Raw genomic sequence first — 17,356 nt, forward strand, 5'->3', positions numbered from 1 at the left:
AGGGTTTTGTGTATAGTATTAAGTGCCTTGACTCAAGCCTACACACCCCTCAGGTACCTGGTAGACACATGTAGCAGAGCTTATAACCATGTGCCAGAGGCAAGCATATGATTCAGAGCGTTCCCTCATATGCTGTCAGGGGCATTGATTGCTCCTAGTGGATAAAAATATATAAATGACCGAAAGCAGAGAACATATATATATCCATTTAAAAAGTAAAACCAAAAAAGTAAGAGAATATAAAAATATTCCTGCCACTTCAGGGAATACCAGTGCAAAGGTTGTTATTTTTCTGTGTAATGTGTTGCATGTTTTTAAAAACTTCTTATTTTTTTAGTTATTCACTTTACATCCTGCTTATTGCTCCCCCAAATGTAATTATTTATTCCTCAAGAACATTATGCATACATTGCCATTCCTTGTATACAAATAGCCTCAAAAATGCACTTTTCTCAAAGTTTATGCAAGCTTGAAACTCACCTGTGATCACGTTTGTGTCTGCTGGTTATATCCCACAAGCTGCCTTTAACCCATGCCACCCTTCCCCCCATAACTGTGTGTGAGTGTGTGTCTGTGTGTGTGTGTCTGTGTGTGTGTGTCTGTGTGTGTGTCTGTGTGTGTCTGTGTGTGTGTCTGTGTGTGTGTCTGTGTGTGTGTGTCTGTGTGTGTGTCTGTGTGTGTCTGTGTGTGTGTGTCTGTGTGTGTGTCTGTGTGTGTGTGTCTGTGTATGTGTGTGTGTTTGTGTGTGTCTGTGTGTGTGTCTGTGTATGTGTGTGTGTCTGTGTATGTGTGTGTGTTTGTGTGTGTGTGTTTGTGTGTGTCTGTGTGTGTCTTTGTGTGTGTGTGTTTGTGTGTGTCTGTGTGTGTCTTTGTGTGTGTGTGTTTGTGTGTGTCTGTGTGTGTCTTTGTGTGTGTGTGTCTGTGTGTGTGTCTGTGTGTGTGCACATGTATGTGTATGTGTGTGTATGTCTGTGTGTGTGTCTGTGTGTGTGTGCACATGTATGTGTATGTGTGTGTATGTCTATGTGTGTGTGTGTGTGTGTGTGTGTGTGTTTAGGCATGGATTTGTTGAGGAGACTGAGCTTCTCTCTTGGCTTTCAGTTTAAAGTTAGAAACAATCCCAAGCTCACAGGAAAGCTACTGATGGGATGATTCATGATTCGATATTTAAATTTGTTTTCTAATAGGAAAAAAACCCAGCATTCTCCCTTATCTCCTCAATGCAAGTACCGAACCAGAAATTTCACATGGTTACTTTCCTCTAGCTGGCAATTTCTCCAATTGCACTAAATATGTGCTTTAAGAGAAGATTTCAGTCTAAAATAATGTACTTATAGTATGTCCTATGTTTTGAGTCTCAAACATGTTTCCATCTTTCCTTGACCTTCATGACCTTGACACTTGTAGAATTAAAGAGCATTTATCTTATAGGATGTCCCTCATTGTAGATGTGTCTGGTAAGCTTTCATGGTCAGATTGAGGCGATGCACAATCACAGCAAAAACATAGTCCTGATGTTCTCATTGCATCCCATTAGCGTGTATAGGATTTAGATCTGCCTCATTACTGCTGATGTTGACACTGATCTCTGATTAAGGTGGCATTTGTCAAGTATCTTGCCCTTTATCATTAGTAACTTGTGGGGATGTATTTTGAGTTTGCATCAATAATCTAGTCATAGTTTCAATTTGGTCTTTATTTCTACTGTGTGGTTTTCTATTTCACTTATGATGGAGTCTTAGTCTGTTAGTATCACTATTCATTTTAATTTTATATTATTCTATATTTGACCAGTAAGATTTGTTCAGCTAGCCTCTGTGTCCAGCTATGACATGATATTAACTTCTGCAAGCCTTTCCTTACTGTATTGTACAAAAGAGGTTTCAAATTATCTGGTACCTTCTCAAGCCTCTTTCTGAAATCAGGCAATATCTACAGCCTTTTAGTGCAAAATAGTGTTCAGAAACCATTATCTGGTCGCCCAGTGTGTTCAGTCTTATCGGGTTCTACCACTGTTTCACAGCCTTCCCAGTGTGTAAGCTATATGAAGCTCATGTGCCTCGAACCGTACACTTTTATATTTATTTCTCTATCGCCTATGTCTTGAAACATGTGTATTGGCACTATTGTCTTCAAATATAATCCAAACCACAGCACTCATTCACCTTTAGCCCCATTTCTAATTCCTGTTCACACTGTTGTTATAAAAGCACCTTAGAAAGCAGCATGGCTGTACAGTGTCTCTGTGGTGTGTGTGTGTGTGGGGGGGTCATTTTGGCTCGCAGTTTAAGGTTACAAACCTTCTTCCTACAATAGGAGACCTAGCGGGTGTATAAGGTTGCTTGATAAAATATTATGGAACTTGAATGAGGTGGATAGGAAGCATCCACATAGCTGTCTGAGCCAGTGTGATATATTGAGGCTCAAACGATATAAGGAGGACAAATTGAACTGGGTACCTAGAGAAATGGTTACATATATTGAATGAAATGAGAGTTAGTGTTATAGCTATTACTTCCAAATCAAAAAGTATCTTTTTGAAGGAACGGATGAAGGAGGGGACCCCAGGAAACTCCCCCATTTCCCCATTTTGTATACAAGCAATGGACACATTGGCAGGAGCATTGAGAGATGGTGATACTGCAACCATAATCAAGATTCAGAACATGAATGCTTCACTAAGCATACTGTGGTAATTTGAGTGAGAATGGCTCCAATAAGTTTCCATAGGCTCATATATTCAAACACTTAGTCCTCCATTGATAGAACTGCTTTGGAAAGATTAGAATGCATGGTCTCGTTAGAAGAGATGTGTCACTGGCATGACCTTTGAGGTTTCAAAAGTCTATACTATTCCCAGTTGGCTCACTTTGCCTCTTACTAGCAGATGAGCATCTAAGATCTCAGCTACTGTTTCAGTGCCATGTCTGCCTGCCTGCTGACATGCCCTGTGGAACTGTGCTTCTCCCAAATAAATCCTTTCTTTTACAAATTGCTTCAGTTATGGTGTCTTGTCACAGCAATATAAAAATTGCAGGACACTTTCTCCTTGTTATACTGATCAGCATCTGAACCCAGGAATCAGGCTTCCCATCGTTGGTGGGTCTTCACACCTCAATTATACTAGTCAAGATAATTCTCCAAAGGCATTCACAAAGGCCCATCACTTCTCATCAAATTGACAGTTAAGATTAATCACCATATCCTCTCAAAGAATGAGGTAGCTGGCTGTTGTGTGACTTTTCCTGGAAGACATGAACAAGCATTTATTTATCCTAGATAGGTGGGAACCAATAACAATACAGAGAATTTATCCTACACAAGTCTACTTTCGTGAACCTGGGAGTTTATTGAGGTTACTTATAGAGCCATAGGTGAAAAGTTACATACAGCAAAGGTGACTCAAATTGCTGGGAAACCAATCACACTTTGATAAGTGACTTAGCAAAGCTGTGTGTTCCTATAAAAAAAAAATTCAGGCAACTTGGCCAGGTGAAACATCTCCTCTTCCTAGATGCCAGCTTTTATAACTTTGAGAAGGGGTTTTATGAATCTTGTAACCAGTTTTGTTTACTTCCTGAGTTCTATGTGTTTCCCCCTCCCTCCAAGAAAGGAATATTTCAATTTGGAAATAATAGCTATACCATACTAGTTCTTATTTTACTCCCTATACTTAATCATTCCTTTAGACAACCAACTATCTGTCTGACCTTCTTGTATCATTTGGACTCTGGTATGGTACAGTGGGTCAGCCTGCCATGTGAATTCTTATTCATCCCATTCAAGCCCCACAGTATTATCTTAAGCAAGCCTATTAACCAATTGGAGTTCCTGTAACCCGTGCCAGCCTCTTTTCTCACTTGCACAAATGCTTGCTTCACTCCTCCTGACTTCTGACGTAATGCTAAGCTTTCTTGCTGGGTCAATGTTGTCTATATTGTATTCACCTGGGTTATTCCTCTCTGGGGAGGGATACCATCTATAGCATACTCTGCTTTCAAATTCCTACAAGATCACCATTCTACACAGAGTCTCTTCACTCCATCCTGCTTGGCTTTTAGCATCTCACTTGAAGGAGGCCATCTGCAAATTGTAAAAATTATTTCACAAGTTATCACATGAAATAGTGTGACATTTTCATACACCATGGTCATTGTACTTTGCTCCCATTTGCCTACTGCTGTCAGAATGATAGGGATAGTCCATCTTCAAACTTCTTGCTACTCTCCTTTCTCCCCATAAAAAGAGCCCTTTCTTGTTTCAATGTGTGTGTGTGTGTGTGTGTGTGTATGCATACCAAAGAAACTGTGTGATAATATCAATGTTATATTTTACTTGAAATGTTCTTTAGTTCCATCCATTTTCCTGCAAATGACAAAGTTTCTTCATTCTTTACTGAAGGGTATAACCACATTGCATTTATCTACATTTTATTTATCTAGTCATATGTTGATGGGAATTTAGGAGGCTACATATTAAAGATACTATAAATAGTTCTGCAATAAAAATGGTTATTTTGTCTTTCCAATATGTAGTTTTAGGTTTCTTCACTTATGTACCCTGGTATATACATTGATATGTTAGTTCTGTGTTTAGAGGTTTACTTGAGAGCCCTTCCTACTGTTTTCCATAAAGACTGAACAAGTTTACATTCTTAGCATCAGCGTATCTGAGTTCTTCCCTCAAAACATCCTTAAAGGCATTTGTTTTCTTGGGAAAAACAGAAACTTAGTGCAGTTTTAATTTCTCCTCCTGGTGAACAAGGATGTAAACACTTTTCAAATATTTCATTGTCCACATGTTCTTCTTTTGAGCAGTGTCTGCTCAACTAACTTGACCATTTATGGATTAGAATCCTTTTCAGAATATTTTATTCTATGCTTATACATTTTACAATATTCTCATGTAGAACTCTCAGAACTTCAAAATACATTTCATGCCAGGCCAACAAGAGTCAGGTCTCACCATCTGTTATAGATACTATTTTACTCAAATACCAGAACCTTCTCTGAGCTACCATAAATTATCACCACTCCTATCCCTACACACATAGACACAAACCTTGCTCTCCCAGCTCAATCTCTTGCATAAACTTTTTCAGGAAAGAGAAAAGGATGGGAAAAAAAGGAAGAAGGCTGTTACTGACTAAGGCTGTCTGGTTGCTGTTTCTTTTTTAGTTTGTTTGGGTTTCTTTTTTTGAGGCAACACCTTACTATATAGCCCAGGTAGGGTTCAAATTTGGAATCGTCTTACCTCACCTTCCCTGGTACTGAGATTATCGGTGTATCCATATTGGCTCTTGAGGAAGAGTCCACGGGCACATAACCACTAGCTTTATTTTCCACTTATTGCTGAGACCTAAGAGTCATTTCTTCAATTTCTGGCTAAAAAGAAAGTTTGCAGTGATAATTCCGTGGATCACTAGGAAAGACGGTGAGCCATGAAGATATTCATTCCCAAGAAGTCAATGAAGAAGGAAGCCAGTTTATAATACTTGTGGGAGATAGGACAAGGTTACTGGAGATGCCATACAAAGTACTAGAAGAGGTATGACTTAAACATAAAATTTGTTTTCTTACATCTGTGAGAAGCTGTATATCTGAGATTAAAGGTGTAGAAAGGATGGTTTCTCCTGAGCATCTCTCCTCAGCTGCTAGAAAAGCATTGTCTTTACTGTTCTCGCAAGGTCACTCTTTTCTATATGTCTACGACTTAATTTTGTTTAGAAAGCCCACAAGCCATATTGGATTTGGGCTTCATTATTTCTTCAAAGATGATCTTTAATTACAACCAAATCCTGAGGTGACAATGGCTGAAATGCCAACATGAACTTGGAGGGTGCATAGTCTTAGAGAACAAATTATGCAGCAGTTTTCTTGGCATTGGGTGAGTGCTTTATGTAATGCAGATTGGAATCATTATTTGAATAACTAACCTCCCTATAAAATCTTATCCTTTCTTATCTATTTCTATCAAAATTCTCATTACCAAATGTGTGAAACATACTGTTTAGTGGGCTTTAGAGGAGGTTCTAACATTAGGTTAAATACCTCATAAATTAAAACCCAAAGAAAGTGACAACAAATGCAAATGAGCATCTATTAATGGATCTCAACGCCACAAAACCCAGTCATTCTTGCCTTAAAAAAGTCTTATTTACATGTCTTGGGATGCCAAGGAGGTCAGGAATACTGGCTAGAGTAGGAAAAGAATATAGTCTAGACTTATTTCAGAAACTACATTTAGGGTTGAGCCAGTAAAAACATTCTTACATGATCTCTGCTTCAGCTCCTGCCTCTAGTTTTCGCCATTAAGTTCCTGCCCGGACTTTCCTCAGTATTGTACCATTACCTGGAGTGTAAGCTAAATGAACTCTTCCCAAGTTGCTTTAGGTTATTGTGTTCCTCGCAGCAACAGGAAACAAACTACAAGGTTAAATCTATAAATAGGAAGTCAGACTTAACATACTGTGAAGTGTCAATCCAAAGAGATCTAGGCACCAGACCTTAGGATAAAAGGAAAGGGAAAGAAAGAATGAGAGGGCTTAGTGTCCAGTGGAACTTAGGGCAATTTTCTGAACCACTGGGCTATAATAACCATAGGAGCTGTTTATAGGCTCTTAGCAGCTACAGCCATGGTACAGGAACTGTTAGTGCAACCAAACCAACTATGCACATCATAAACGAGTGCTATGGGAGGAAATACTTGGGTTTTCATTTAGCTTCAGGTATAGCTGGATCTCATGGTTCGGATGGTATCAGCCCTTCCTTCCTATTTGCAAACAATTCATCCCGACTTCTGGTGTTGGTTGAGTTTTTCTCCAGGTCCTTTCTTTGTGACTAGGAAAACGTTTAAGCAAAACAACGTCTACTGTCTTTCATGTGTGCTTAAGAACCCACTCTTTCTTTTCAGTGGCCTGTGTTAAATTGTAAGGTGGAACTTGGCCCAGACTGAGACATATTTCTATTGTAAACTTATTTCTGAGGTCATGAAGAAGGCATATTGCACCTGATGTGAAGGACAAGGGTGTTATTCTTCCAGGAACATGTGGAAAGAGGGAGCAGAGTTTCCCCAGATGGGCAGGAAATTATTATAAAAGAGTGAAGAAACCCAGGGTGGGCAAAAATCTTCCATTTGTTATGAAAAGTTACATTCAAACTAAGGAGTAGACACGTTTCCCATCTTTACACATCTATTTCTGAAATTTTCTGTATGCTTTATGTTTCCTAGGAGGCAGGAGAATGGCCCAAAAAGATCAGCTTTGAAATAAGTATGAATGGGAAAATCTTGCTAAAAAGCAAATTCTAAAAAGAAACTAAGAGGTGCATGCTGACTGCCTGCCAATAGAATTCTCAGTCTTTAGCTGTGAAGCACTGTGGCATGGTGACGTACTGAAAACAGTTTAGAACTGGAAGAAACCCGCATACATTTGCTTAATAGTGAAGCCAGAACCCACATCTTCTCAGGATTGGTTTAGTTCCTGCTTTACTGTAACAGGCCAAATCTGTGGAGGCGAATAAAGCAACTAGATCCCTTGCTCCCATGAAGGGAAAGCAGCGCCTCTCATTTTCTTCCCCATAACATCACCCTTGTCCTGATGCAGACAGAAAGGCGTAGAATAGTGGTCCCAGCAAGATGCCCAGGATGACATGATCACCCAAATGTGGAGCTCTTTTAGTACTCCTCACCGAGACGTTCATTACCCATATCCATGTTCAGCTGCTCCTGTACCATCCAGTCCTTCTGCGTGACAGTAGCTCCTTCCTTCCCCACCTCTAAGATGAGTAGCAGGGGGAGAAGGAAACTCAACCTGTGATTAGCAGTGTTCTCATCCACCATCAAGTACAAAGTCAACCTTATTTATGATTCATTTCTACTTATTGCTCTGTTTTTAGGATATTTAGTGGCTTTGGTAATGGAAACTGTAGAAGTGTACAAAGATATAGAAGAAATAAACACACTCATCTCATTACATGAAGAGCATCTCTGTTAACATTTTGGTTCGTTTTATTGCTATGTTTTTCATTATTCTTTTTTGCATAGTGCTAATCATATGAAGACTTTTCTCCCTAGACTTTGATGTTACAAAATAAGCAGTTCCCATTATTTAACTTGTTATATAGATCAAGTGTTCAACACAGCAATGAGTGTATCCTTTAATCATATACTGGATTAAATGTGGGTACAGATGCTCCTTGGATTATGTTGGTGACACAGCTCAATGAATACATTAGAAGCAAAGTATGTGCTCAACGTACCTGACCTATAGAGCATGATTGGTTAACCTTGCCTACATTGAACTTGGCCGGAACTCTCTCATTTTCTTACACTCAAATCAAAACCTACTTACAATAAAATGCTGAATAGCTGGTGTAATTTATTGGATGTCTGCCACTCAAAATCAAACACACTAACATTGGTAAAACAGTATACTCTTCTTATAATTTAAGAAATAGTAGTTTTACTTGTTCTTTGAAAATTGCACACATGTATTTAACATGGTTTGATCATATCCACCTCCCTCCTCTTCAGCCAGGACTCCCATCAGGTCTCCCTTACCAACTTTATATTTTTACCTTCATGAAGAGCTGTTGTTTATGTCCAGCATTACTAGAGAAGGTCAGAGCACACATTGCCTCCTCAACTAAAGGGATGAAAGTACAGCCAAAATTCTCAAGTCACAATAACTCAGAAACCAGACAAATAAAATTTACACATTTTAAACTATTTTAATTTTCTTTTGCTTAAAAACTATTATCTAGGAAGGTGCTGCTCAAATGTTTGAGAAAATCTACACCACTGTTGCTCTTAAATTTTGTATTTATTACCTTCTTCGAAAATACTTATCAATGATTATGCTTTTTTAGATGCTTATTTGTGCATATATATTAGTAAATATTAAATCTTTCCTTCTTATTGGATATTTTCCTTTCATGATAACTTTCAAATATGAAAGCTGTTTTAATATTTTTAAAATACTTAATTTTCAAATATATTTTTCCTGCACACTTCGTTGCTTTCATGTGTGGTTAGACAACTTGTAAACTTTTACTTTTAATATTTAAAAATTATTATTTTATACACTGGCATTTATTCACTATTCACAGTGCTGAGGTACATTTTCATATAGTATAAGGTGTACTTTGAGACCATATCCACACTGACAGTCCTCTAACTTCTTTTTTGCTAGTTTTCATTTACTCTTCTTTGTTCTACTAAGCAATTTCACTTTTACTTTAATGTCATATATGTATATATACATACACACGTGCACATATATATATATATATACACACATATGTATATGCATATACACATAACCTTATGTATCTGTGTAAAATCTAGTAACCATAGGTAAGAGAATGCATACAATATTTGTTTTTTTGAGAATTAGCTTAATAAGCTTAAGTCCAACTCTATCAATTTTGACAATGATATAACTTCATTATTCTTTATAGCTGAAGAAAGTCCCTTGTGTATATATAGCACCTGTTTTTATTAGTTTTGTTGACAGACACATGGCTTGTTTCCATAATTAGCTATTGAAAATAGTGTTGAAATGAACATTGATGGGCAAGCTGTAAATTTTAATGTAATAGCCCTATGGGCCTGAAGATTCAAGCTTAACTTTTGTGGTTGGTAGTGGGGATACCATACTAGCAGCGTTTTTTAAAAGGTTTACCAAGGTCCCATAAAACAAATAAAAGTGTTAGATTTGGTACTTCTGTTTTGGGAAAGCTAAAGGGTTAATCAAATAATTACAGAATAGGATGTTCAAAATAAACATTGAGAAATTCTCTTGAAAATAAGGTCACTATCCAAAATAGTCTTTATTTGATTTTGGTGGTATGATTTGATTAAATTTTGTAAGCCTTGGCTACTTTACTATGAACAATCAATTCTGTCATTTATATATTCACTGTAATTAAGAACAGCATTACTATGGATTTTAGACCAGCTCACACATTGGTCTTGACTTGGGTGACATATACTATGAGTTTAGTGCTTTATATCAAACCTGTTGTCTTCTAAACAATTGTTCACTTCTGGGTCTAAAGGGATGGGTGACAACTAGGATTTGGGATGTATAACCAATTCTCCCAAATTCTTCACCAATCTGCTCTCCCATGACTGTGCAATAACCTGTGCATTACCCTTACGACAGTCTAGTCAGCTTGGTCTACGGGGCTTGTAACACAACTCTGTATTGAATGTCTATGATGAATAAATATGTCAGACTCTGTTTCCAGTACTCAAAATGTAATGGAAATTGTATAAATGTTGATGAATATTTTTCTCTATATAAATATAACCATTTTATTAAATGTTCTAATTTTATGAGGCTGTGACAAAAATACCTAAGAGAACAAATTAAGAGATGAAGAGTTTTAGTTGTGATTTCAAATGGATCAGCTCATGGTTGCTTGGATATGAACACTTGGATAACATCATAGCAGCAATAAGAAGCATGAAGAAGGGAAGGCAGAAAGGAGCAAAGAACGTGGGAGGAATTATGGGTATAACTTTCAAAAGCATGTTCAGAGTGACTTAATTTTTCCAAGTGCTGACGTTTCCAAAACCTCCTCAAGCAGATCCACTAGGTGTGGTCCAAGCATGCAAGACAAGAGCTTGGGGTAGGGACTGTGCAAATCAAACTATAGTAGTAAGGCAAATGAATGCATCCCATGGCAGAGGGCTTAGTAGGGGATGTAGATGTAAGCAGATAATTCTAATAAGGTAAACCCCAGAAGACAATGGAAGCACAAAGAAGAAGCTGCCCTTGCAGTGGCTGGTATGAGCCAAGTTCTGACATAATAGGGTGTTGGAGTCAGAGAGAACAGTGCTAAGAGATGTGGCGATACACCATTGTCACTATATCAGAAAATAACAGTTCCAAAATGAAAACCAATGGGGAAAGATAATATAATAGAAGGACATGAATGGAGTAATTAACATCAATCAGCTAATGGGGGAAGCTTCATGGAAAAGGATCCAGGACAGTGTTTGCACAGATGGGCTCTGGAATCAAGTCGTTTCAATTTAGAATGTCAACTTTGACCTCATTGGGTATATCATGACCTCTCGAGCTTTATAATTCCTCATCTGTGAAGTAGAAATAATAATAATACCTAGCTCATAGGACTGATAAACACCCACAGATAATCCAACCAAAGTCCTAGTAAAAAGCATTTGATTAAAGTTAAACTCTTGTTATTTTTACATTGCGGATCAATGCCAGAGAACTTTTACAGCATGAAGGGATCAGTCGGAGAAAAGGCTGGGAAGTTAATGCATCTGATACACCATGAGCAAACACACAGCCCTCTAAATTGTACTCAGAGAGACAATCTATGGGCCATTTTTATTGGTGCATGATGAGCTAAATACAGAAGTCGAATGTAAGCAGCTAGAAGTGTAAAAAAGGAGATATTTTACTTGTTACAACCTGTATGCTTGTTTTTACACAAAACCCAGTTAGGTTTTCATTCACCTTTGCCAGATTTTTAATCGCATTTTATAAAACTAGCAGTCATAGGAGACTGAAAATAATACTACTTATTCTTCATCAAATATAGTTTCAGAAAAATGTAACTCAGCAGGGGTAGGTATGGCTCCCCAGGGACCATCTGAGCTAGGACCCTGTTGGGAAGGCGCTTGAATACCTCACAAAACTAGTAAAAATTTAGAGGGATTGTTATATTGTTGTATGTACACAGGTGAAAGGACTCAAAATTATTTTCTTTGTATATGTCTAATTTTTTCTTTCCTGTGTTTCTAAGCATGTGAGTTTTCTTTTTTCTTAGCATCTATCTATGTAGCCCAGGCTGGCCTGAAACTCAAGATCCCCCTGCCTCCATTTTCTGTGTTCAGAGATAGCACACACATGTATCAGCATGCCTAAGTTTTTTTTTGTGTGTGTTTGTGTGTGTGTGTGTGTGTGTGTGTGTGAGAGAGAGAGAGAGAGAGAGAGAGAGAGAGAGAGAGAGAGAGAGAGAGAGAGAGAGAAAGTTTAAGAGGAGAAACAGGAACAGGAAGTATTTTACAAAGGTAACTTTGATAAGAGTCTGACTAAGCAAAGAAATTTGGACTTAACAAAACACAAAACATTAAAAATGTGCTTATGTTGCAGCTTGGACTTCCTGCAGGTCTCCCAACTACTGAAATAAGGGCTGTCCCTAAATTTGTTGCTTCCTGTGAATCCTGTTCCCCTAATTGTTCTACCTTGTCTAGCCTCAATGGAGAGGTTGTGCCCTGTCCTTCAGTGACTAGATGTGCCAGGGTGGGTTGGTTCCCAGGAGGATCCTCCCCTTCTCAGAGGAGAAGGGAAGGACAGGACTGGAGCTGTGAAAAGGGGGGTCTGGGAGGAGAGGGGCTGCTGCGATCAGGATGTAAAGTGAATACATACATACATACATATACATACATAGATACATACACACATACATACATACACACATACATACACACACATACACATACATACACACATACATACATGCATATACACATGCATACACACACACATACATACATGGGCAAAAATATGTGCATATGTACTGCGATAGTAGTAAAGCGTATTTCTTTCCCGGATACCGTCTTGTGCCGAAATGAATGACTTTCTGATCTACTAGTTTAAGATCATGCTCTCTGCCTTCATGATCACCTCCTTTCTTGCAGTCCTTCAACCATTAAAGAAGGGAGAAAATAACCTGGTGCTTTGTTTTGTTTTGGAGACAGGGTCTCATTCATTATGAAGACCTTGCTAATCCTCAACGTTTTGGGCCATCTTCCTGTGTATCCAGCCTCCCTAGTGCTGGGTGATTACTAGCATGGACAAAATAACTGTTAATTGCTTCCCTTGGGAAGGAATTTAACGGTTTCCAGAACAAGGTCTTCAGAAGTCAGGCCTTGGAGACCCTACTTGCTCTAAGCCAGGCTCAGGGAGACAGATATCTGTCAGGGTCTGGTCCAGCCAGCCATGGCCTCTGTTAAAGTCCAGGCCTCATGTCTGGCTGACCGTTGCACCCTTGTCCACCGCTCACTGGCCAGGGAGGGCTCCACAGCTTCCCAGGCACGTGAAGAAGGCAGGCCTGCAGACTCGGGGCTCAGGGCTGTTCCTGAGGCGTCTGGAGGCCCGCCCTGTGGATCCAGCACTTCAGAGCGACCTCCCGGTCCCGCCTCCCGGATGTACCCGTAGTCCGCAGTCCTCACCCGGAGTTGCGGTTGCTGCTCTGCAGAACCTCGTGACCAGGTGCGTGCCCCGAGCCGTGGGTGACCCGCTGCTCCCCGGAGGCTGGAGGGTGGGCTGAGGGCAGCAGGCTTAGCTGCCAGAGCGCTTCCTGACAGGAGGAAGCGCTCTGGCATAGGCCGGGACTGCCTGAGGCCACAGTGGAACCCAGAGGCAGAGCCCAAAACTGCTGGTGTCTTCCTCAAGGTTCCCTGCCCCGCCCTTCAGCTGCCTTTCTTCAGTCCCTATCTGCAATTTTCCCTAGTCCCCTGACCTGCAAGAGGCTTTACCAGGGTAGGGTGGGAGCACTTTGGGGGTTTCTTTCACTTTCTACGTTGTTCTGTTATTTCAATTCTGGTTTGAAAGGTCCGTTTTCGAGTTGTCAGCATCTGACGTAGTAGTACTCAATAACCAATAATTGACTATGAAGTAGAACTGAATGAATGAAGTGGACGAATGCATAGGAAATGGAGCAGAGTGAGCGAAATATGACTGGCTCAGTGGATATGAAGTGGAGACATCGGACACTGGCTTTCGACTGTTTTCTCAGAGTTAAGTGTTTCGCAATCTCTGTGGTAAAATGAGAGGAATTGGTTCAATGTAGTTGTTAGTCACTGGACATCTGCACCTTATCTGCATTAATTGGATTTGATATGTTTTGCTTAAAACAAAATATACCTGAGCTTTTGCTTGCTGGTGTTTTATTCTCCCCCACTTTTCGTTCTGAGGCATCGTTGTCACCACAATATTTAATGTATTTACAAAGTACAAAGGTACATCTCAAAGAAGAACCATGTCGCTGACTTGTATGTAAATCCAGATATTTCTCTTGAATCTAAGACTATGAACAATGTGTATTTTCCCTAGACAAGGCTGGTTGAGTGGCAGGTGAATGAAGAAAGCTAAATATGGCACAGTGAGGAAAGTAATTTAATTGGCCACTGCTGCAGTTCTGTTTCCTGGATTCCAAGTTCCACAAAAAAACAAAACAAAACAAAAAAACCAAAAAAGACAAAACAAACCAAAAAAACCCACCAACCCCCCCCAAAAAGCCCCAAAAACAAATTCAAAAAACAAAAACAAAAGCAGGGACTTTGAATTGTTGCTTGATCTCTTTAGATTTTTAACTTCATTAACTTCATTAACTTTTTATGAGAGAGAGAGAGAGAGAATGGACCTTTGCTTAACACAGGTATTTTCTTTAAAGGTTTTATTTTTTGAATTTTGTAGACAGCACATCTCAGTGGACCTTCAGTCAGTGAGTCAGCTAGATCAGCTGGACAGTGAGCTCCAGAATCCACTTGTCTCCACGAGGCTAGGGCTGGGGTCAAACAAAGCCATGCATCTGGCTTTGACTTGCATATTTTTACCTACTTATTTCAAGTCTGTCTGGTAGAGTAAATGTTTTGATTAGTGAAAAAGACTGACTTTCTCAGGTTCTTTTTCCAAATAGCCAATTGTGGGTTCATGTCTCATTCAGCTATGAAGTGTACAGGCTGATATTTATGATTTTCTGACCACACACTTACTGTCCATTTAAACTTCTTACTTAATTAATCCTCACCATAAACCTAAGGGCAAGGTCCTTGTGATCTAACTAGCAGAAATAGTACTGGCAAAAGAGGAAGCCGGGACTGAGAACACAAGCAGGTGGGATCAGACAGTGTGTGCTGTGAAAGCCTGTGTGGTGTGGAAGATTGGTTTCCATGTGTTTTGGAACGTGTACAAAATCTGGATATTGTTTCCATATCCAGTGAACTGAGAATGGGAACTGAGGAATAGAATTACTGAGGTGGATTTAGTTATTTTATTATTTTAAAAATTATCAACCAGGGTCACCAAAATGGCTAGTTTACGGTAAAGGCTCATGATGTCAACCCAAGTGAAGCACGTTTAATCCCAGGACCAGACACGGTGTGGAAAGAAAGAACTGATTCTGCAAGCTATCCTCTGATTTCCACATAGTTACTTCCCTCAACACACACACACACACACACACACACACACACACACACACACACACACACACACACTCTAATAAAAATTGTTGGCCAGGTATGGTCACTCACAGTTGTAATTGTGATGAGAATTGTTATGAGTTCAAGGACAGTCTGAGCAACCAAGTGGGACAGTCTCAACCCCACCCCCCAAAAAACAAAAAAGAAAAAGATTAATTAGAATGTTTAATTCTACTATGATTTGACACTTTCAACCTAAATGCTCACGGATCCTAATACTTTCACTTATTTAGGGAACTTAAAGTTGGTGACATTGACGGCTCAGTGACCAGCATTTTAAGGGCACTGTACCATGAGATTTAAGCAGTGGTGTGTGTGTGTGTGTGTGTGTGTGTGTGTGTGTGTGTGTGTGTGTGTGTGCGCGCGCGCGCGCGCACGTGTGCGTGTTAGCGTTGTGTCTTTGATAAGGGGCTGCTTGCCATCCTAATAAGGAACACTGGGAATGTTAAAATGGACTTCCAGAACCCTTATAATTAATTGATGTGAGCAAAAGTAGTAGCCTATAAGGTAAGTGGATATTATTTTGTTTCCTTTTGTCTGCCAGGTTTAGCCTCATGGAAGGCAGAGACCAATGGTCGGTGCCTGGAAATCTGAGAGCCCTTGACAATTTGATTTAGCTCAGGAGGCTGGAGCTTTCTGCCCTGAGGCTGATCTGATGGAATAGACTTTCCTATTGCTCACAATATTATGAAAAAAATTTAAAGCAGAAACTTTTATTACTTGCCCTGGAGCTGGAGCTTTAAAATGTAGTCTCTGCCCCTACTCCTACTTTCTCCGAACCACTTAGCTTTTAAAAGCCAACAATTCATTCATGTGCTTTCCGCTGTGGATTATTATTCTTTTCTTTATTTCTTGGCATGTTCTTCCTTCATTTCATCTTTTCCTCCTCCCCCTTTCCATCTCTGTTCCTTCTTTCCTTCATCCTTTTATCTCTCCTCACCCTTTCTGTTGTTTTAAAACGTTTCTTTTACTCTGTAATTCAGTTGCTCAGGAACTCACCACGTAGCCGAGGCTGCCTTCAAACTTGATACAGCCAACCCTCGCACCTCAGTCTCCCAAGAGCTAGGACCATAGGTGTCGGCCACCCCACTGAGGTCTGGCCTCTTTTCTATAATGTCACAAAGTAGCAGGACCAATTGGTATGCTTCTTCTTAGTTATTATTTTATTCAGCACATATCAATATCCCAGTTTACTGAGTATGTGCTATATGCCCGATAAGGAATGGAATACTGAATTCGAGACGAGAATGAACTACCAAATACTTAACTAGACCCAAGTGTGATGCAGGGTGGGTGAGGTGGTGTGCCTGTAATTCCAGGATCTGGAAGGCAGCGATAGAGGCTCTCTGCAGCACGCTGCGTAGCTTCTGGGTTTTACATATCTGCCATTGCTGGAAAGCTTAGCTGAAGGTACCTCTTCAATGAATAAGGGAGATAGATGGAGGAAGATTCTGGATCTCAACTTGGGGCCTCTATAGGCATGAACACCTGCACACATACACATGCCAACAAAACACCCACCACACATACACATGAAAAAATTATTTTATTTCATTTTAATATTGATACTGAGAAATACTGAATTTCTCGCTTCCCTGCATCTGCTCACTATATGGATGAATTTACATGTATGGTTGTCTCCTATGGGTCCTTATAGTTAGCCTGAGGGCAGTGTCAGGCCTAGACCTGTCTCTATTTCCCAGCTGAGTTTTACATCATTCAATGCCTAACTTCTACATGCTTGGTAAACGGTAAAGGTAGGTAGAAGTATTGGTCATGAGAATTATGTTCCATATGTTTTAAAAAGGTATTTAATGATTCAGGGATTCAGTCCCAGATTATCGCTTTAATTCTTGATACTCAAGTCTTCATATATTACACATATGATACACAATATGACAGGTGTTTCTTACCTTAAGCAAATTATGTACTGGTAAGGGTGACTTTTTAACTTTATCTACCACTGAATGATTGTTCACTTTATAAAAGGGTTATAGATATCATAAAGAGGGTCATCTTCCTTGCTGAAGATGAAGTCATACGAGTGTTTTATACTGGATACTGCCCATTGCCCTGAAAGCATCATTTGTCATTCATAGTCTCTTAATAG

At 39.5% G+C, this 17,356-nt stretch overlaps 1 protein-coding gene across 3 annotated transcripts in view; it reads left to right on the forward strand.

The window, feature by feature from the left end:
• The first annotated feature begins 12,790 nt into the window (after positions 1 to 12,790).
• Positions 12,791 to 17,356, forward strand: part of Cpq (carboxypeptidase Q) — a 570,217-nt gene continuing 565,651 nt past the window's right edge. The window contains exon 1 of one of the 3 annotated variants that reach the window (XM_008765417.4): positions 12,791 to 13,252. The gene's annotated coding sequence lies outside the window, so the exon portion shown is untranslated. 3 annotated transcript variants of the gene reach the window in all.

The sequence above is a fragment of the Rattus norvegicus genome, chromosome 7, assembly GCF_036323735.1.
Source record: "Rattus norvegicus strain BN/NHsdMcwi chromosome 7, GRCr8, whole genome shotgun sequence".
Classification (NCBI taxonomy): Eukaryota; Metazoa; Chordata; class Mammalia; order Rodentia; family Muridae; genus Rattus; species Rattus norvegicus.